Source organism: Rhinopithecus bieti, unplaced genomic scaffold (genome assembly GCF_001698545.2).
Source record: "Rhinopithecus bieti isolate Rb0 unplaced genomic scaffold, ASM169854v2 scaffold_4655, whole genome shotgun sequence".
Classification (NCBI taxonomy): domain Eukaryota; kingdom Metazoa; phylum Chordata; class Mammalia; order Primates; family Cercopithecidae; genus Rhinopithecus; species Rhinopithecus bieti.
In genome coordinates, this window is record NW_016804517.1 from 1614276 (window position 1) to 1637228 (window position 22953).

Below are 22953 nucleotides of genomic sequence, written 5' to 3' on the forward strand. Positions count from 1 at the left end.
AAAAAAAAAAAAAAAAAAAAAAAAAAAAAAAAAAAAAAAAAAAAAAAAAAAAAAAAAAAAGAAAAATCAGTCTTAGCTAACAACTGAATATTAGTTCATTTTCCCCCCATTAATTCATCTGCTGTTTCTTATATTTTTATAGGAAGATACTTAAAAACTTATCTGGATTTTTATAGATGCGTTTAAAAAATTTTTTTAATGTTATTGTCCAGATAGCCTTAATTTTGGCTTGGCTTTAATCCTAATGATCAAGCCTCCCTAGATACGTTTTAATCTATGTTTTTATCCTTTTGCTAAAGGGAATTTTATTATAATTAATTTGAATGTACTCTCAATTTTATCACATTTAGTTTGAAAAAAATCACTTAATATTTAAAATTACCTTTGAATACATCCCTCCAAGAAATGTCTGGAATGGATTCTCCAAATTCTACAGAAAAATAAATCTTTGGTAACCATCAGTGTGAAATCTCTATACATTTTTTTTAAAAAGTGGGAACATATAGATATGCAAATACATATTCCTAGATATATAGCCTCTAGCATATGGCAACAGACACATTTTAAAAATTGCACATAATTTGTCTTAAAATAACTTTCATTTGTTAAAAGAAAATCAAATGCTTTTATCCAGGGGGCTGCCTCTTAAAGATGTGCAGGCTCGTGGAAGCCGTAGCCTAGCCACTGGCGCGGCACGTTTTAATGTCCGAAAGTGAAGGCAGCATCTGTTTAGACGGGGGGCTTCTTACAATGGTAGAGATATTCCATTTTCATTGATAGATTAATTAAAAACTGCCTCTCCCACTCATCCATTCTTTCTGTTCTCTTTCCCTTCTCTATTAAATCTATAACATGCTCTTAATTAAAGTTAATGAAAATAAAATATTTTCTTTTCCTAAAGCCTATTTTGGGCCCTCATTTCAAGTTAAGAGGACTCATTTGCTCCGTTGGCTTTTTAAATTTCTAGTACCACTATTTTAAACTTAAAACTTAATTTATTTCATTCTGCATACTTTTCCCAGTACTCTTAAATGTCTGAGGACAGCATTACTATGTTTTTTAATACCATTACAAATAAGACACATACTTAGAGTTTTTTAATCTTTGTAGATTATTGGCTTTTAACCCCAAATTATTTTGTATGATGTAGATTCCATACAACTTAGAGTTAGACTCCCTTTAACTTAAAGTAAGAGTTTCAGATTCAGATGTGGAAGCTATTTAAGTAAAAAAACAAAAAGAGTTATGAAGTCAAAGCATCTCAGAATGAAAAAAAAAATGGCTGTGTGCCTAGGGCATGCCTAACTCACACAGTCCTAATAGTGGGGAATTCTCTACCTTCAGAAAACTGACCTATGCCAGTACATTTCCCAAAGTGGTGATAAACTGGTAAGGTCTAATGTCTCTTTTATTTAACTACTTGAAGAAAACTACCATCATGCCCCCTAGTTCACATTTCTGTAGGCTAAACATCCCAAATTTCTCTATAAAATATCTGATCTTGATCTGATTCATCAACCTGGTCAATTTTCTCTATTTCATATACGTTCTAAATGTGTCATAACCATGAGTGAATGCAAATCCTTCAGATATATGCTTACAAAGGGTATGTGTAGGAGGATTGTATTCTTGCTCATTCTAGATAGTAAGTGTTTTGACTCTCAGATTTCATCAATCTTTTATCAAAACTAGGGCCTGAGAACTACATTTACCAAAGATAGTAAATATGGCTTCCCAGGGAATGTATTCTCCCAGAAAAAGATAAAAAGAAATTAGATAACCATGTCAGAAAGGAGAAATATAAAATTTATCTTTCAGGGAAGTGAAATAAATTTGTAACACAAATTGTCTATTGTATTTTAAAATAAGATCTGATAGAAAATTTATTCAGTAAGTTTGTTTTCAAATTCCTTCTCTGTTGTTACTGAATGTTCATGTTTATTCCAGGAGCCATGATTATGTTGAGTGATGTAAGGTTTGTAGCCAGGATCTTTTAACGTGTATTCACTTGAGGACCTAAGGGCAGAGATTTAATTGCTGTACTTTCTAAAATGGGGCTAATGACATTTCCAGCAATACTCATACTTGTTGTGTAGATTATTCCACTTACATACGCAACACACTTTGAAGATAAAACGCAACAGACACCCTGACTCTGGGATAGAGGGATAAGTAGATCTTTAATGACTGGTTTGTCAGTCAGCATGTAATCAGAAAAGGAGGTGGTACCTAGTGAACTTACAGCTCATTAATGGTTTAAAGTAGCCCAGGGAGAGCAGAATCGGATTTTCCAATTAAATTTCCCATTCATTGTTGTGGCCCCCCCACAACAACTTTCCTACTTGAGTTTGAGGAAATAACTCAAAACAGAGTTTGGACTATAAATGAAAGATTTCAGACACAACTTTAAAAAGGATATTATTAAACATTGGGTCCATTAGCATGATTTGATTGCAGTCAACAGAAATTAACCCCATTGAACTTAAGCAAAGTCAATTTATTGGAAAGATATGAAATTTATTCAGGAAAGCTGGGCCTGAGAATGGACAAGAACTGGAGAAGCTCACAGGACGCACACATGGGCTTATGGCATTGAGCTGCCTCGTCAGGATGCTACTGACTCAAAGGGATGCCATTCCCTTCATTTTCAGAGTCTATGTTTCCTTGCTCAAGATTTTGTTTGTTTCAGCTTGTCTATGCAAGGAATAGGACCCTGATAAATATCCTCCCGATAGGTGGTTCTCAAGCTTTTTGGTCTTAAGAAACCTTTACACTCTGAAAGATTATTGAGGACCCCAAAGTGGGTCCTCATTCATTAATGTGGGTTGTAGCTACCTATATTATTTACTGTGTTATAAGTTAAAAATGAGGCACTTTTTACTTTAACCTTTTATTTATTATTTGAATGCATTTTAAATTATCAACAATAGGCCAGGCACAGTGGCTCATGCCTGTAATCCCAGCACTTTGGGAGGCCGAGGTGGGAGGATCACAAGGTCAGGAGATAGAGACCATCCTGGCCAACATGGTGAAACCCCGTCTCTACTACAAATACAAAAAGTAGCTGGGCATGGTGGCAGGCGCCTGTAGTCCCAGCTACTCTGGAGGCTGAAGCAGGAGAATTGCTTGAACCCAGGAGGCGGAGGTCTCAGTGAGTCCAGATCGCACCACTGCACTTCAGCCTGGCGATAGCATAGCGAGACTTCGTCTAAAAAAAATCAATAATAAAAATAATGCATGTTAGCCTAGATAACATAGGTTTATAAAAAATAACTAATTTTCCCACCCCTCCTCCCCCAAAGTGCAAAAAGTGGTATTGCATTACATTTGTACAGATCTCTGTAATGTTTGGCTAGACAGTAGATAGCTGAATTCTCATATCTACTTCTGCACTCACTGTTGTGCAATATTTCATTTCAGTTTAAATATATGAAGAAAATTAGCTATCAAACAGATATATCATAAGAAAACAAAGCAACATTTTAATGGCCTTTTCCAGTAAAATGTGGATTCATTGTGCTAAACTGTATGATAGAGACAATAATCTGAAAGCTTGAAGCCTAGGCTAGTAAGCAATATATCTCAGTGGAAACCTCTTAGGACAAGAAGAGGGCACTGGGAGGGTACATCTATTCCCATCACCCCAACCCATCTTCATCTCGTGTCATTCCTAGGAGAAAGACGCAATCAAGAGGGAACTTGATAATGTTGTACTGACTGAGGTTCAATTCTGAATTTATTTCCTTTAAGCTCAGAAGTATCTGGAGTTGAACATGGTCACCTACAGGGTTTTCCAGTTTTATATATAAACCCATTCCAGCACGCCCACTTCTCTGAGCCTTTTGATCCTTTCCTCCACTAATTTACCATGGTAGATCTGGCATCTTTGTTTAATGTGGGCCACTACTTTTTCTGAGCTTCCTGGAGCTATCCCTCGCCCAAGACCCTGACCAAGATATTAATCCCTGTGATAGGGGAGAATGTCCCCATATTGGCAAACTCACCCTTATTTAGTTTCATGTTCCATCTCTCTTAATGCAACGCTCTCCAGATACACTCACTTTCTCACTTTATGCTGAGTTGATGCACTTGAGAACCTTGAACACCCAAGGTGGTTCCCGCTTGCTTGAGGAAGTTCTCTGGAGAACAGGATGGCCATGTGTTGTTATCTGTCAGTAATAAGAATTAAACAGTTATTGATAACAATATGTACAAATCTTTGGAAGGCTCAACATTGCTGAAACCAAATACTGAGTGGAAAAGTCTCTGATGTTCCATGCATTACAATTTTTGAAAGGTCAACATATCTGAAATCTCCTTCTACCTCTCTGTTTACTGTTTTTTCTACTCTGCATTGCTGTTGTGAGAACTTCTGCAAATAAACTGAGCAAACCAAATGTGTCATTTTATAAACATTCACAGCATTTTTCCTTTTGCACATTGGCCATTTTCTCCAAAACATTTTTATCAACCTTTACAAACACTTCCATTCTGGAAGAACTCCATGAACTTTTATTAGTAATGTTTTGTGAAGAAAAATGATTTAATACTCTTTTCTCTCTCACTTTTTTCAGAGTATGTCTTTCCCTTCTTCCTCCTCCCTTTTCTTTTATTTCTTTCCCACACTCTCTTTTTCCTTCTCTTTTTTCTTTCTTTCCTTCATTCTTCTGTCCCTGTATCTAACTTTCTGTCTTTACTTGGTTCATATATGGTGCAATGTGGCTATTTTTCACATATATGTATTTTCCAGAATTTTTTTCTTTCTTGGCACCATCTGTCTTTGCATCAGACAGGTATTTCTCTCATGAATTTAGGAGTTCTAGTCAGCATGCTATGGAACAGATTCAAGAGCAGAAGACTTTCCAGATTTTCAGCTTTTAAATACTTTCTCAGAATATATCTCCTGGAGGAAAGTAAATCATTTTTGGAGCATATGCTGGATGTTACAATTGGGAATTTTTAGTTTATGTCAAAAGGAAGAATAAGAAAAAAATGAGATACCTAACTTTTATCATGTAGATTTTTTTTTCCTCATTATTAAGTAAAATCAGTACCTTGTGTTTTAATGCTATGATATTGTATCAGTTTGCTAGGTCTGCCATAACTAAGTATCACAGACTGGATGGCTTAAACAACAGAAATGTATTATCTCACAATTGCTAGAAGACCAAAATTACGGCGTCAGCAGGGTTGGCTTCTTCTGGGACCTCTCCCTTTGGCTTGTAGATGACCACCTTTTCCCGGTGTCTTCACAGGGTCTTCCCTCTGGGTGTGTCTCTGTTCTAATTGTCTCTTCTTATAAAGACACCAGTCATATTGGATTCAGACCCACCCTAATGATGTCATTTTAATTTAATTACCACTTTAAAGACCCCAACTCCAAATATGGTCACATTTTGAGGTACCGGGGATTAAAACATTAATATGAATTTTGAAGGGACACAATTCAGCCCTTGACAGATATTTTACTACTATTTAAGAATTCCTCAGATTCTGATGAATGACAAGGGTTAAATGTTATCATTTGATATGTAACAATGTTTTAAAATTGCTCAGTAGAGGACTTCTGCTTCCAGGAAGATGAAGTAAATATACTTTTTCCTATTCTTCCCAAAAAATGTAATGAAAAACCCTTGACATCATGTACGAAACAAACAAGAAAACTCAAAGGTGGGGAGAAGAAGGCAGCCCAGCTAGGGATGTTGACACCCAAGGGATGACATGAAGGTAAATGCTCTAGGTTTCTTTCTTTTTTGCCTTGTATCTCCCAGACTAGGTGCTAGAGAAACTGGCAATCCAGAAGTCACTGGTCTCATACATAGTTCTACAGAAAGGACACATGTACTCGTATGTTCATTGTAGTGCTATTCACAATAACAAAATAATCAACTGTTGATGGACAATCACCATTGATGGGCACCTAGGTTGATTACTGGGTGCCCATCAACAGTGGATCAAATAAAGAAAATGTGGCAATACACACCATGGAATACTATGCAGCCACTAAAAGAACAAAATTATGTTCTTTGCAGCAACATGCATGCAGCTGGAGGCCTTTCTCTATAGTGAATTAATGCAGGAACAGAAAATCAAACACTGCATGTTCTCAGTTATAAGTGGGAGCTAAGCACTGATGTAAAGATTGCAACAATAGACAATGGGGACTACTAGAGTAGGGAAGGAGGGAAGGAGCCATGGGCTGAAAAACTAACTATTGGGTGTTATGTTCACTACCTGGGTAATGGGATCATCTGTACTCCAATCTTCAGCATCATGAAATATACCCATGTAACAAACCTGCACACATACCCCCTGAATCTAAAATAAAATTTGAATTTTTTTTTTTTTTTAAAGCCCAAGTAAATCTTGTGCTCTTTAGCAAAAGGGTCAGGAAAGGGGAAGCCAAACAAAGTAGAAAACTTTTAGAAAGTAATCGTTCTACTTCAGCCAAGCATCACAAAAACAAATGTGCTCCACCCCCATTCCACCAATAAGGGCCAAGTGGATGGCGTAGACTTCCACCCTTGTCAGACTGTAACAAGGCTCCCTAATTCTTCATCCATTGCTTGAAAGCTGGGACTTTCATGCTCTCTGGGTGGTAAAGAATTTCCCTTCTCCCTTCCTGTCAACAGAGACCAGCAGGGACACAGGACTTCCACTATATTCCTGTGGTAATGAGGCACTTCTTGCCCTCCCCACTGAGGTGGTATGGGAGGAAGTCTAGTGGACAATTAGGACTTTAGCCACAACTCAACAGTAAGAAGGCCACTCCCCTCGTGGTGTCAGTGGAAGCCACCTGGGAAGCACTAATGAGGCACTTTGCTCCTCCTAGCAAGGAGGTATCAGGAGAGGCCTAGTGGGGAGCCTGAGCTCTCATTTGCACACAGCACTAATGAGGAGCCCTTTGCCTTCTGGGTTGATAATGGAGGTTGAGTGGAGAATCTGGACTTCCATCCCTCACATGACAATGACAAGAAGGAGCCCCATCACCCTTTGGAGTAATGTCAGAGGAGGCCTGCTAAAACACAAATTTAAATAAGACACAGTCTTTTTTATTTTTTGAGACAGAGTCTTGCTCTGTTGCCCAGTCTAGAGTGCAGTGGCATGATCTTGGCTCACTGCAATCTTTGCCTGCAAGGTTTAAGTGATTCTCCTGCCTCAGCCTGCCGAGTAGCTGGGATTACAGGCACCTGCCATGGTGCCCGGCTAATTTTTGTATTTTTAGTAGAGATGGGGTTATAGGATGATACCCAAAATGTCCGTTTCAGTCAAAAACCAATTGTCATACCAAGAACCAGGAAGATTTCATACTGAATGCAAAAAGAAAAACCTCACATGCCAAAACTGAGATGACACACATGTCAGAATCATCTCATGAGAATTTTAAAGTAGCTATTATAGAAATGCTTCAGAAAAGCAACAAAACACACTGAAGAACAGAAAATCTCAGAAAGGAGTAGAATTCATAGCAAAAATAAAAGTTGTAAAGAAGAACCACATGGAAATTTTAGAACTAAAAATGAGGTACCTGTATACATACATGACAAACCTGTACGTTGTGCACATGTACCCTAGAACATAAAGTATATATATATAAAAAAAGAACTAAAAATGATAAACACTGAAATAAAAAATACCTCAGTGGATGGGCAGAAGACAAAGAAAAGGATCATTGAACTTGAAACCAGAACAATAGATTTACGTAAGCTGAACAATAGACAGAACATAGCCAAAAAAAAGCGGAGCTACTGGGACATGTGAGACTATAATAAAAGATCTAAATTGTTTGTCATTGGTGTTTGGGGAAAAGAAGAGAAAGCATGAGACTGAAAACATATTCAAAGAAGTAATGGCTATAGATCTGTCAAATTTGGCGAAAAAAAAAAAAAAGAAAGAAAAAGAAAAAAAAGCCTAGAGATTCAAGAAACTAAGTGATCTCCAAACGGGATAAACCCAAAGAAATCTACACCAAGACTCATTATAGTTAAACTCTGAAAACAACGAGAATTCTTGAAAACAGCCAGAGAGAAATGACACATTACCTAGGGGAGAAATATTGTAAAATATCCTCCAGAGATAATGGAGAAATCAAGAAATTCTTAGATGAAGGAAAATTAAGAGAGTTTGTCACCAGCAGACCTACCCTAAAAGAAGGACTGAAGGAAGTTCCTGACACAGAAAGTAAATGATGAATGTCTTGGAAACCAGGAAGAAAGAAAGAATACAGCAACAAGCTAAAACATGGGTAAATACAATACGTGGTCTCAACATATCTAGAGGATACATTTAAGACAATTGTGTTATCAATGGCAGAGGACAAAGGGATACAAAGGGAGATAGAGTTTCGCTGCTTCATTCAAGCTGCTAAAATGTTGACACCAGTAGACTTAGGTAACTTATGCAATACTTATAAGTTAATATATCTGTATTAGTCAAGATTTTCCAGATGAACAGAATCAACAGATGGATGAATAGATGATAGGCAGATATAGAAATAAACAAATAGTGATTTATTTTTAGCAACTGTGTCACAAATTTATGGAGGCTAGCAAATCCAAAATTTACAGGGTGTGCCATCAAGAGATCCAGTAAAGAGTAAATTTTGCAGTTCAAGTCCAAAGGCTGCCTGTTGCAGGATTCTCTCTTGCTCTGCAGAGGTCAGTCTCTTGTTCTATTCAGGTTTTCAATCAGCTGGATGAGGCCCATCCACATTTGGGAGAGCAGTCTGCCTTAATGAAAGTCTACCTATTTAAATGTAAACCTCATTTCAAAACACCTGGATGGAAACATCCAGAATAATGTTTGCCTAAGTAGCTGAGCATCATCATGGCCCAGCAAAGTTGAACCTAAAATTAAACATTATAAAAAACTAGAAAATCTATACAGAGATATACTCAAACTCAAAAATATTATAGACAAATCAAAATTGAATTCTAAAAGATGTTCAAGTTACTAATAGGAAAGCAGGAAAAAGAAAAGAAAAAGTAGAGAGAACAAACAGAAAATAAAAATAAAATGCTGGACTTAGTTATAAACATCAGTAATTATGTCAAATGTAAATTGTCTAAATACACTAAGTAAAAGAAATAGATTGGCAAAGCATATTTTAAGACATAATCCAAAAATCTGTCTATAAGAAACTGACTTCAAATATGATATACATAGGTTGAAAGAAAAAGGATAAAAATATTTATTATTCAAACATTAATTTTAAAAGGCAAGAGTGGTTATGTTAATATCAGATAAAGTGAACTTAAGAGCAAAAAAAAAAAAAAAAAAAAAAAAATTACCAGAGACAGAGAGAGACATTACATAATGATGAAAGGATCAATCCACCAAGAAGATACGGCAATCCCAAATGTATATATACCACACAACAAAGCTGCGAATATGTGTAACTAAAACTGAGAAATGAAAGGAGAAATAGACAAATCCACAATTATACTTGGGGACTTCAACACTCCTTTCTCAACAACTTATATAACAACTTGCAAAAAATCAACAAGGATATAGATAAACTCAGCAATACCATCAGCCCAAAGAATCTAATCAATACTTATGGGACACTTCATCTAGTAACAGCAGAATACACATTCTTTTCAAGTACCCACAGAACATATACCAAAACAGACCATATCCTGAGTCATAGACCAAATGTCCACACATTCAATGGAATATGTTTTCTGACCACAATGGAATCAAACTAAAAATCAATAACAGAAAGATTATGGGAATATTCGAGAATGCTTAGAAAACCAACAGCATGTTTCTAGATAATCCATGGGTCAAAGAGAAAGTTTCAAGAGAAATTTTAAAATACTATTAACTAAATGAAAAAGATGAGTCAACATATCAATATTTGTGAGACACAGTTGAAGTAGTGCTGAGAGGAACATGTATAGCACTAAATGCTTACATTTAGATAGAAAAATCTCAATAATTTAAGTTCCTATCTCATAAAACATCAAAAAGAAAAAGATACATAAAATCCAAGCAAACAGAGGAAGAAAAAAAAGATAAAAGCAGAAATCAATACCATTGAAAACAGAAAAACAATTTTAAAAAAAATGCTGGTTCTTGACCGCGAGAGGTGGTGTGTTGCCTGTAATCCCGGCACTTTGGGAGGCCGAGGAGGGCAGATCACTTGAGGTTCAGAGTTCGAGACCAGCCTGACCAACCTGATGAAACCCCATCTCTACTAAAAATACAAAAATTAGCCAGGCATAATCATGCGTGCCTGTAATCCCAGCTACGTGGGAGCCTAAGGCACGAGAGTCGCTTGAACTCAGGAGGCATAGGTTGCGATGAGCTGAGATTTCGCCACTGCACTTCAGCCTGGGCGACAGAGCCAGACTTGGTCTCAAAAAAAAGAAAGTGTTGCTTCTTGAAAAGATAAAATTGGTAAACTACTAGCAAGACTGGCAAAATAAAAAAGAGAGAAGACACAAATTACCATTATTAGGAATTAAAGATACATCACTGCATATCCTACAAACATCAAAAGGATAATAAGAAAATTCTACAAATAACTCTACACACATAAAATTGACCCCTTTGATGAAATGAACCAATTATTCAAAAACAAAACAAAACCAAACTACTACAACTCACCTGATATGGAACAGATTTTTGAATAACTTGATTATTATTAAGAAAATTGAAATCATCATGAAAATCCTCCCCAAAGTGAAATTTCCATGCCCAGATGATTTTACTGGAGAATTCTACCAAATGTTTCAAGAGAAGTTAACACCTATTCCATATAATCCTTTCCAATTGAAAAAGCCTAATCTTTTGCTCAATTGAAAGGAGAGAATCTTTTGCTCTTTCGAGAGGAGCGAACACTTCCTAACTTATTCTATGAAACCATTATTACCCTGATACCAAAACCAGACAGAGACAGTGCAAAAAACCTACAGACTGATATCACTAATGAATACAGATGAAAAATTTTTTAACAAAATTGTATTAGTCAATATAATTTAGCAATATATGAAATGCAATTTAGCAGTATAAGAAAGTAATTATACGTCATGACCAAATGAGTCTTTTCCAGGAATACAAGACTGGTTCAATATTTGGAAGTCAATCAGGTGTGATCCAATGTATTTACAGCCCGAAGAGAAAGTACATGTTTGTATTACTTAATGCAGAAAAAGCATTTAAAATATGTCAATATCAATTTATGATGAAAACATTAAGCAAATGAGAACAGAGGGAAACTTCTTCAACTTGATAAAGAGCACCCACAGCTAATATCTTACTTAATTTTAAAAAACTTCTTCCTTCTAAGGTTGGAAACTAGGCAAGGATATCCTCTCACACCGCTGCTATTAAACCTAGTACATCCTAAATCTGAGAATTCAAAATGCAAAATGCTCCAAATTTTGAAACGTGTTGAATGCCAACATGATACTTAAAGGAAATGCTCATTTGAGCATTTTGGATTTCCAATGTTCAGATTTGGGATGTTCAGTTGAAAAGTATTATGCAAATATTGCAAAATAAAAAATAAATCCAAAATCTGAAATACTTTTGGCCTCGAGTATTTTGTGTAAGGGATACTCAACCTGTCCTGGATAATGTAGCCAGTGCAATAAGGGAAGATAAAGAAATAAAAGGCACAAAGATGAGAAAGAAATGAAACTGTTCTACATAGGAAAATCCTATGAAAATATCAAGGAATCTACATTTTAAAATCTCTCTTAAAACTCTAGCAAATTCAGCCACTTTGCAAGGTATAAGATAAGCACACAAAAGTTAATTTGTATTTCTATATGCTGGCAATAAATAGATGGAAAACAAAATTAAAAATACAGTACCACTTACAAGCACTCAAAAAAAAAAAAAAAAAAAAAAAAAGAAATGCCAAGGTGTAAATTTAACAAAGGGATGTACAGGACTTGTATGCTGAAAACTTGTATACATTTATCCAAGAGAAATAATAACTTATATGTACATAAAAACCTGCACACAATTGTTCAGAGCAGCAGTATTTGCAACAGCCAAAGGAAACAACCAAAATGTCTCTCAATAGGTTAGTGGTTAAATAGTTTCCATGGAATAGTATCACAGGTTACCACCAATACCATGAAGTACTACTCAGCAAGAAATAAGGAACTATTGATGCACATACAACTTGGATAAATTTCAAGGGCATTATAGTAGGTGAAAAAGCAATCCTAATAAGTCATATACTATATGATTCTTTACAGTTGACCTTGAGCAACACGTGTTTGAACTACGTTGGTCTACTTATATGCAGGTTTTCTTCTGCCTCTGCCACTCCAGAAACAGCAAGACCAAGTCCTCCTCTTCCTCTTCCTCTTCAGCCTACTCAATGTGAAGAGGATGAGAATGAAGACCTTCATGATGATCCACTTCCACTTAATGAATAGTAAATATATTTTCTCTTCCTTCTGATTTTCTTAATACATTATCTTTCTCTAGCTCACTTTATTGTAAGAATACACTAGATAATACATAGAACATACTAAATGTGTGTTAATCAACTGTTTATGTTATCTGTAAGCCTTCTGGTCAACACTATGCTATTAGTAGATACATTTTTGGGGAGTCAAAAGTTAATACTTACATTTTGTACTTCTTGGGAGATTGACACCCCTAACTCCCACATTATTCAAGGGTCAATTGTACATATTTATGTAAAATTCCCTAAAATAAAAAAAGAGATGGAAAACTGATTGATGGTTGCAAGGGCTGGGAAGAGTGAGGGGGTGACGGGGTGGGTATGACCGTAAAGAGGTAGTCTGAGGGAAGAACTTTGTAGTGATGGAATAGTTCTGTATTTTGATTGAGGCGATAGCTATGTGAATCTACGTTTGTGATAAACTGATGTACAACTGTATAGACACATTGTACCAATGTCACATTCTTGGTTTTGATACTATACTATATTTACCTAAAATGTAACCTCTAGGGGAAACTAGGCGAAAGGCACTGGGACCTCTGTATTATCTTTGAAACTCCTTGTGAATTTATAATTTTATTTTATTGTTTATTTTTATAGTGACGAATTTGTCACTAACTGAAGTTGGTAGCAAAACTTTAATATTTGCTACCAATATTGGAGAGATTAAAGTTTTACCTGATGATTCTTCATTTCCTTTTTAGGGGAGGGGGGATGGAATCTCATTCTGTTGCCCAAGCAGGAGTGCAGTGGTGCAATCTCTGCTCACTGCAACCTCCACCTCCAGGTTCAAGCAATTCTCCTGCCTCATCCTCCCGAGTAGCTGGGATTATAGGCATGCACCACCATGACCGGCTAATTTTTATATTTTTAGTAGAAATGGGGTTTTGCCATGTTGGTAGGGCTGGTCTCAAACTCCTGACCTCAGGTGATCTGCCCACTTCTGCCTCCCAAAGTGTTGGAATTACAGGCGTGAGCCACTGCGCCCAGTCCATTCCTCAGTTCTTTCTAATTCCTTATGTTGCAAAGTTTATGGTTCATTCAGCTTTCACTCTTGGTCAAAGTTTGATAGTGACCATGACTGTGGATAGGTGTCCAGAAAGAGCACAGTCACTGGACACATACCAAATTGTATAGACTCTGTCTCTGTCACTTACTCGTGTTGACCTTTCAGCCAATTAATTTCTCCGTGACTCAGTTTCTTCTGTTATAAAATGGGCTTAATAATCTTGGCCTCATGGAACTATACTATAGTCAGTCCTCAGGTACTATGACTAAACACGCCTGGATTTAAATTAGGGTTAGTCAATCACCCGTCCCCATCCCCACCTTTGCTTTATAAGACACTTTTGTAAAGGAGTCAATGCTCGCTACTACATATACTAAATTTCCCTCTGACAAAGGTTTGGTAAATTTTGTTCCGGGAGTACCACTACAGTTTTCCTCATTTCTTTCATTTTTGGTGCTTCCAGACTCTACGTATGATGAGAAAAAAGAGATGGAATACTGGAAGGAAGGATGAAAGCTACTTTTTTTTTTCTCCCTCTGTCACCTAGGTTGGAGTGCAGTGGCACAGTATTGGCTCACTGAAACCTCTGCCTCCTGGGTTCAAGCAATTCTTCCTCCTCAGCCTCCTGAGTAGCTGGGGTTATAGGCACCTGCCACCACGCCTGGCTATTTTTTTTTTTTTTTTTTTTTTGCGTTTTTTCTTTTAGTAGAGATGGGGTTTTGCCATGTTTCCCAGGCTGGTCTCAAACTCCTGGCCTCAAGCAATCTGTCCACCTTGGCAGGCAAAGTGTGGGGATTGCAGTTGTGAGCCACTGCACCCTGCCATGAATGCTGCTTTGAAAAGAAGAAACTTGCAAAGTTCTTCACCTGCTTTCTCATTCATTTCCCCTTGGCATGATAAAAATGTTTTTAAAACCAACAGAGAGCATACCTCACACAGTATACTACATGTTGCCAGTGGAGGATGTTCAGATTTTTGGTGTCTTGAACAAAGAATTGAACAAAACTCACAAACAAAACAAGGAAACAATGAAGCAACAGAAGCAGATTTATTGAAAGTGAAAGTACACTCCACGGTGTGGGAGCAGGCCCAAGCATAGGGGCCCAAGAGCCCAGTTGCAGATTTTTCTGGGGTCCAAATATCCGCAAGAGGTTTCCCATTGGCCACTTGGTGTTCACCTCATACAAATGAAGTGGCGGCCCACAATCAGTCTGATTGTTTGTGAAAAGCAACCAATCAGAGGCTGAAATGAAGCTACAAAGTGGCACTCCTGTGCAAAAGTCTGATTGGTTTGCGTAGGAGTACCAATCAGAGGTACTTTCAGTTTTCCATCTGCCATGCAGAAAGGCAGGGGGGTGGCAAAGGGAGTAGCCTAGCCTCTGGTCCTTTTGTCAGTTAAGTGTGGAAAGTCGGGATTTTCCTTTTAATTTAGTTCTAGGAAGATAGCGTGAATTGGTCTTAGGTTCCCTGCTTCCAGACCCTATTCTCTTCCCTCATTGGTATTTTACACAACTTTTCTACTTAAATTTATTGCCTGGGCCACAAACCCACTCAAGTTTGTTTTAAAAGATGTGCCTGTGGGGATTCTTGTAAAGGTGCCCACGGAGAGACAGAAAAAACAGAAAGTTCTGGGAACCAGCCCACCTTGACCTTCTTTCCGCACATCAGTTTCATTCTCTTACTGCTGCTGGCTTCCTCATCCTCTACTACATGAATTTGCTGTTTCCTAATACTTTTGTCTTCCTTTGGCATGGACTGAGGCTCCAGAACAAACAATGAGGCAATGTCTGCAGAGTGCTATCAAGATTGTGCAAATAAATACAATGGGCACTCATAGAAACTAATGTTCATTTCCATTAGAAGGCTTCATGGAGAAGGTGGCAATCTGAGCTGAACCTTGAAAAATGATCCCTAAGAAAACATTTTAGGCAGAGTAAACAACAGAGATAAAGCTATAGAGACAGAAAAGAACAGACTGTGTAGTGAAATTGGCATGCACTCGCAAGGTGAGTATAATGTAGGGCATCTATAATGCCATAAACATGGCTCGAGTCACCAAAGGAAGTATGCTTTGCAGGAGACAAAAGGAAAGTTGACATAAGAATAGAGACTGCCTACTCTTTTTTTGGTATAAATTTAAGGGGTACAAGTGTAGTTTTGTTACATGAATATATTGTATAGTGGTGAAGTCCAGGCTTTTAGTGTATCCATTACTCAAATAATGTGTATTATACCTGTTAAGTAATTTCTCATCCCTCACCCCCATCCACCCTTCTGATTCTCCAAAGTCTATCGTTTCACACTTTATGTCCATGTGTACACATTATTTAGCTCCCACTTACAAATGAGAATATGTGGTATATGACTCTCTGTTTCTGAATTGTTTCGCTGAAGATAATGATGTCCAGTTCCATCCATGTTGTTGAAAAAGACATGATCTCATTATTTCTTATGGTTGAATAGTATTCTATTGTGTATATATCCACCATATTTTCTTTATCCAATCATCCGTTGATAGACACAAGTTTGATCCTATATCTTTGTTATTGTGAATATTGTTGCAATAAACATACAAGTGCTGGTATCTTTTTTACATAATGATTTCTTTTCCTTTGTATAGATACCCAACACTGGAATTACTGGATTGGATGGTAGTCCTATTTTTAGATTTTTTAGAAATCGTTATACTGTTTTCTATAGAGGTTGTACTAATTTACATTTCCACCAACAGTGTATGAGAGTTCCCTTTTCTCCATATCCTCACCACCATCTGTTGTTTTCTGACTTTTTTTTTTTCTTGAGACAGAGTCTCACTCTGTCACCCAGGCTGGAGTACAGTGGTACAATCTCGGCCCACTGCAACCTCCGCCTCCTGGGTTCAAGCGATTCTCTTGCCTAAGCCTCCTGAGAAGCTGAAATTACAGGCACCCGCCACCATGCCTGGCTAATTTTTGTATTTTTTTTCATAGAAATGGGGTTTCACCATGTTGGCCAGGCTGGTTTCGAACTCCTGACTCCAGGTCATATACCTGCCTCAGTCTCCCAAAGTGCTGGGATTACAGGCGTGAGCCACCGTGCCTGGCCTTGACTTTTAAATAATAGTCATTCTGACTGTTAAGATGATGTCTCATTGTGGCTTTAATTTGCATTTTTCTGATGATTAGTGATGTTGAACCTGTTTTCATGATCTTATTGGTCATTTGTGTGTCTTATTTTGAAAAATGTCAGATATCAATCAATATTTGTAAGGATCAATAATGTAATTTATAATGAAATTGCTTTCTCAGCTATTAATGTTAACTATATCATCTTCATATAGCCTTATAACTCATGTGTGCTATTCCATTTTCCTCTGTTCCTTTTATTTTCACTGCCTTTGTAATGTTAGTCTCTTTGTACTGATTTCTGAAGAGTTCATTTATGATTAAAGATGTTAACATTTTGTTTAGAAAAAAAGAAAATGTCTATTCATATCCTTATGCTCATTTTTAAATTGAATTTTATCAATTTTAATGGGGTTATTTGTGGGGTTTTTTTTTGTTGAGTTGTTTGAGTTCTTTGTAAAATATGAATATTAGTCCCCTGTTGTTTGCGTAGTTTGCAAATATTTTCTCCCATTCTGCAGGTTGTCTGTTTACCCTGTTGATTGTTTCTTGTGTTGTGCAGAAGCTTTCAAGGTTGCTTAAGTCCTATTTGTCTATTTTTTGTTTTTGTTGCTTGTGCTTTTGAGGTGTTAGTCAGGAATTCTTTGCTTAGACCAATGTCTAGAAGAGATTACCCTAGGTTTTCTTCTAGTAGTTTTATAGTTGCAGTTCTTAGATTTAGGTCTTTAATCCATCTTTAGTTGTTTAATGGTAGTTCTCTAGTCATGTGGTTTATTTTCTGGTAACTTTTTTGAACCCTCTTTGAAGTCCTTTATTCATGTTTGCTAGCAAATAACTAAAAGAAAAACAAATATATCTCCCATTCATCAGGTGTTTTGTGTCACTGAATTATTGAGAAATATTACTTGTTTTTCCTGTCTTATATTTATGTAATTGTGGCCATAATTTAGGACAATTACATTTATGCAATTATGCATTTCTAATCTGGAAATTTTTCCCAATTAAAAATGAAGGGAGAATGTTTTCAATCAACTAATTGCACCAAGGATTTGTGAGATGGTGTCTATAACGTTAAATAAACTGTGATAATTTGGGTAATTGTTCAGCAAGCATTCACTCCTCTTCCCCTCACACTATAGGTGGGGTCTGCTTCACCAACCTCATGATGTTAGATGTTGCCCTGTGACTTGTTTTACCCAATGTAATGTTAGTAGTCATGATGTGAGTGGAAGCCTTAGATATGCTTGGTTCTTAATTTGGCATTCTTAGTGGCATGCTATGAGGAGAGCATGCCTCAGAAAGAACAAATACATACTGAAGAAACCTGAACCTAGCTGTAGGCTGAACCCAAGCCAGAAGCAGAGTCACTCAGCTAAGCCCAGTTTAAGTCACCTGTACTGCAGTTGACCTGCAGATGCTTGAGCATGAGAATGAATGCTTATTTCTGTAAGCAACTGAGTTTGATTTGGTTTATTACACAGCATTATTGCAGCAATAACTAAAATATGAACAATGTGTTTTTATTGAATAACATTGAAAAGCTTAGCCAAAGCTATAAAAAATAAACAGGGTATTGAATATATATTCTATAGATATTCTATATATAGATATTCTGTAGATATTCTATATATATTCTCTATATAGATATTCTATATATATTCTCTCTATATATAGAGAGAGTGTCATTATTCATGTGGATTTTTTTTTTTTGAGATGGGATCTCACTCTGTTGCGCAGGTTGGAGTGCAGTGGCATGATCATAGCTCACTGCAACCTAAAACTCTTGGGCTGAAGGGATCCACCTGCCCCAGCCTCTTGAGTACCTGGACTGCAGGCCCATCCATCGTGCCTGGCTAACTTTTTTTTTTTTTTTTTTTTTTGTAGAGATGTGGTCTTGCTATGTTTTCAAGTCTGGTCTTGAACTCCTGGGCTCATGCAATCCTCCTGCCTCAGCCTGCCAAAGTGTTGGGATTATAGGCACAAACCACCACGCCTGGCCCACATGGATTTTAATGGATGGCCCAGGAGCTGAACTCTGACCCATTTGCTTACACATTCCTCCCTTGGAAAAAGTAGCTGTTGATCAGATTTGCAAGTAAATTCTGGTTGCAAGAGTGGATTAGGTTAGGTTCGGAAAAATCATTCCAAATCATGTGGTTGCCAAGAGTAACCTGGTTACCAGGGCTCTTGGTATACTAGTTCAAGTTCTGCCTCTGTTCATTCCTGCTTCCTTTGTTCTTCCATGGGAGTTCTTGAGATTACTGCCTGTAATCCCAATGTCGACTCTATTTCCCAGGGAACCTGAATGAAGGCAGAAAACAGTATGTGGAGTATTTTTACCTTACATACGTAATATAGTTTAGATGTTTCATCCCCTCCAAATCTCATGTTGAGATATGTCCTCCAGTGTTGGAGGTGGACCTAGTGGGGGATATTTGGGTCATGGGGATGGATCCCTCATGAATGGCTTGGTGCCCTGTTTGTGGTAATCAGTGTGTTATCATTCTGAGTTCACTTGAAATCTGGTTGTTTAAAACAGACTAACTCTCTTTCTCTCTCTCTCACCATGTAACATGCTAGAAGGAAGAAAACTTCCCCTTCTCCTTTTGCCATGAGTGGAAGCATCCTGAGACCCTCACCAGAAGCAGACGTTGGCACCATGTTTCTTGCACAGCCTGCAGAACTGTGAGCAAAACAAATCTCTTTTCTTTATGATTTACTCAGCCTCAGGTATTTTTTTGTAGCAATGCAAATGAATGGGCACAATATGTTAAAATATAGTGACTGGATAAGTGTTTACACACATGCACACACACACAGATAGACACACACTTGTAACTCTCTAGAAAGATACAATAAGTTGTTACAATGGAAAAGGAAGGAGAGATTGTCAATGAGAGGATTTACTCTTCTCTTGATACCTGTTTTCTTTGAAATTTTCTAAGAATTTATATCACTTTTCAATAATTTAAAAGACAAAACAAGTATGATGAAAAGCTGCTGTAGGTTCTATGAGGCTAGAGAGCTGAACCAAAAGATCTTCCAACTACAAGCCAGCTAGTTTTACCAAGGACATGGTGTTTAGTTGTACAAAATCCCACAATATTTCAGCAGTAAATATGCCTAAACATCCAACTATAAAGATACACAGTCTAAGTAGCGCAAGAAAACAGTTTTTAGTTCCCAAGTATTATTATTTTGTTATTTGAGATAGGATCTTGCTTTCTTGCCCAGGTTAGAGTGCAGTGGTGTGATCATAGCTCACTGCAGCCTCGAACTCCTGGGCTCAAGCTGTCCTCCCTCCTCAGCCTCTTAAAGTGCTGAGATTACAGGTGTGAGCCATCATGCACAGCAATTATTTTATTTTACTAATATGAGATCAATAGAAATAAGTTAAGTAATGCAAAAAAGATTTAAATAAAGAGTTAAAAAAGACTGCCAATTCCACTATATAGAAATAACTTTACTCCAGAAATCTTTCTGTACATATATACAGATGGAAGCATAGATCTATAAACTGGTGGAAGTAATTCTTAATGAGATCATGTTCTAAATAAAAAATATTAAATTTAAATGTATTTGAGTTTAAGAGAAATAAAATTTGCAGGGATATAATGTTCTAAACCATTTCTCTACATTTAAGAAAAAATTAATAAAATCATTAAGAAGTTGAAGTTGTTAAAATTACTTCCCTCCATTTCAAACAGTGTTGTTTGGAGTCCCTGCTATGGACAATGAGGACATTACTAGCAAAAGCTAGCACATTGAGTGATTACAATGTTCCAAGCATGAATCTAAATGCCTTATGTGCGCTAAGTCATGCAATCCTTAAAGAAACCCCGTAAGACAGAGACATCATTTCCATTTCTGTTGTTGTTGTTGTTGTTTTTTCTGTGACAGAGTCTTACTTCGTTGCCCAGACTGGAGTACAGTGGTGGTATCTCAGCTCACTGCAACCTCAACTTCCTGGGCTCAAGTGATCCTCCCATCTCAGCCTCCCAAGTGGCTGGGACTACAGGCACATGTTACCAAGCTTGGCTAATTTTTTTTTGGTAGAGATGGGGTTTTGACATATTGCCTAGGTTGATCTTGAACTCCTGAGCTCAAGTGATCTGCTCCCTTCAGCCTCCCAAAGTGCTAGGATTACAAGCATGAGACTCTGCACTTATTTTCATTCCCATTTTTTAAATTAAAAAATACCTAAGGTTCAGAAAGTTTACATGATTGCATAGGACCATGTCACTAAGGTAGCAGCAAAACTATAATTCAGACCTGGGCCCAGAGCCCCGGGGCTCTTAACTTCCACTGCCTCCCTTCTCACTGGTGCTTGCATTTCCATTGATTAAACTTTTTTGTGTGTGCTGTAAAATTTGTATTATTTATATTGTTTTATGTGCCATTGTCTTTTGATCACATTAGTTTAGTATTTATTCCATGTTTATGTGGATTTCATGCCATCCCCAGTCCTTTCACATGGATGTTCCATTTGTGAGTTTAGTAATTTGTTTTATCTTTTTTTTTTCTCCCAGTAAGAACCTATGAATCCTCTATTCCTGGAGTACTTTCAGATTTGAAAGGATTGTTTGAATTTTGGACATCTTGCTTGAATTTAATCTTGAGTTATATGCTTTAGTTTTTTAAAGAAATTTTCCGTGTATCTTTCTCCACTCTTTTAGACTGAATCATGCTGTGAAAAGTAGACAGGCTGGGTATGGTGGCACACACCTGTAATCCCAGCATTTTGGGAGGCTGAGGCAGACAGATCACTTGAGGTCAGGAGTTCAAGACCATCCTGGCCAACATTCCAAAACCCTGTCTCTACTGAAAATACAAAAGTAGCTGGGTGTGATGGCAGGTGCCTGTAATCCCAACTACTCAGGAGGCTGAGGCAGGAGAATCACTTGAACCAGGAGGTGGAGGTTGCAGTGAGCCAAGATTATACCACTGCACTCCAGCCTGGGCGACAGTGACACTCTATGTCAAAAAACAAAACAAAAAAAGAAAAGAAAAGAAAAGACTCATTTTCTCTCCTTTACAGAGGATTTTCTTTTCTACCCACCTAGTGGGGGATATTTGGGTCATGGGGATGGATCCCTCATGAATGGCTTGGTGCCCTGTTTGTGGTAATCAGTGTGTTATCATTCTGAGTTCACTTGAAATCTGGTTGTTTAAAAACAGACTAACTCTCTTTCTCTCTCTCTCACCATGTAACATGCTAGAAGGAAGAAAACTTCCCCTTCTCCTTTTGCCATGAGTGGAAGCATCCTGAGACCCTCACCAGAAGCAGACGTTGGCACCATGTTTCTTGCACAGCCTGCAGAACTGTGAGCAAAAACAAATCTCTTTTCTTTATGATTTACTCAGCCTCAGGTATTTTTTTGTAGCAATGCAAATGAATGGGCACAATATGTTAAAAATATAGTGACTGGATAAGTGTTTACACACATGCACACACACACAGATAGACACACACTTGTAACTCTCTAGAAAGATACAATAAGTTGTTACAATGGAAAAGGAAGGAGAGATTGTCAATGAGAGGATTTACTCTTCTCTTGATACCTGTTTTCTTTGAAATTTTCTAAGAATTTATATCACTTTTTCAATAATTTAAAAGACAAAAACAAGTATGATGAAAAGCTGCTGTAGGTTCTATGAGGCTAGAGAGCTGAACCAAAAGATCTTCCAACTACAAGCCAGCTAGTTTTACCAAGGACATGGTGTTTAGTTGTACAAAATCCCACAATATTTCAGCAGTAAATATGCCTAAACATCCAACTATAAAGATACACAGTCTAAGTAGCGCAAGAAAACAGCTTTTTAGTTCCCAAGTATTATTATTTTTGTTATTTGAGATAGGATCTTGCTTTCTTGCCCAGGTTAGAGTGCAGTGGTGTGATCATAGCTCACTGCAGCCTCGAACTCCTGGGCTCAAGCTGTCCTCCCTCCTCAGCCTCTTAAAGTGCTGAGATTACAGGTGTGAGCCATCATGCACAGCAATTATTTTATTTTACTAATATGAGATCAATAGAAATAAGTTAAGTAATGCAAAAAAGATTTAAATAAAGAGTTAAAAAAGACTGCCAATTCCACTATATAGAAATAACTTTACTCCAGAAATCTTTCTGTACATATATACAGATGGAAGCATAGATCTATAAACTGGTGGAAGTAATTCTTAATGAGATCATGTTCTAAATAAAAAATATTAAATTTAAATGTATTTGAGTTTAAGAGAAATAAAATTTGCAGGGATATAATGTTCTAAACCATTTCTCTACATTTAAGAAAAAATTAATAAAAATCATTAAGAAGTTGAAGTTGTTAAAAATTACTTCCCTCCATTTCAAACAGTGTTGTTTGGAGTCCCTGCTATGGACAATGAGGACATTACTAGCAAAAGCTAACAC